This window comes from Bactrocera neohumeralis, unplaced genomic scaffold, assembly GCF_024586455.1.
Source record: "Bactrocera neohumeralis isolate Rockhampton unplaced genomic scaffold, APGP_CSIRO_Bneo_wtdbg2-racon-allhic-juicebox.fasta_v2 cluster09, whole genome shotgun sequence".
Classification (NCBI taxonomy): domain Eukaryota; kingdom Metazoa; phylum Arthropoda; class Insecta; order Diptera; family Tephritidae; genus Bactrocera; species Bactrocera neohumeralis.
The window spans coordinates 1,621,012-1,621,267 of NW_026089622.1; positions in this window are offsets into that span (position 1 = coordinate 1,621,012).

Here is a 256-nt window from a genome sequence, read left to right on the forward strand (position 1 = left end):
GTTGCACCCAGGTTTTTTTTAAATTGAAAATGGGCGTGGCGTCGCCCACTTATGGACCAAAACTATACCTCAGGAACTACTAAACCGATTTCAATGAAATCCGGTATATAATATTTTCTTAACACCCTGATGACATGTACGAAATATGGCTGAAATCGGTTCACAACCACGCCTTCTTCCAATATAAAGCTATTTTGAATTCCATCTGATGCCTTCTCTGTATAATACGAGTATAAACATTAGGAACCAATGATAG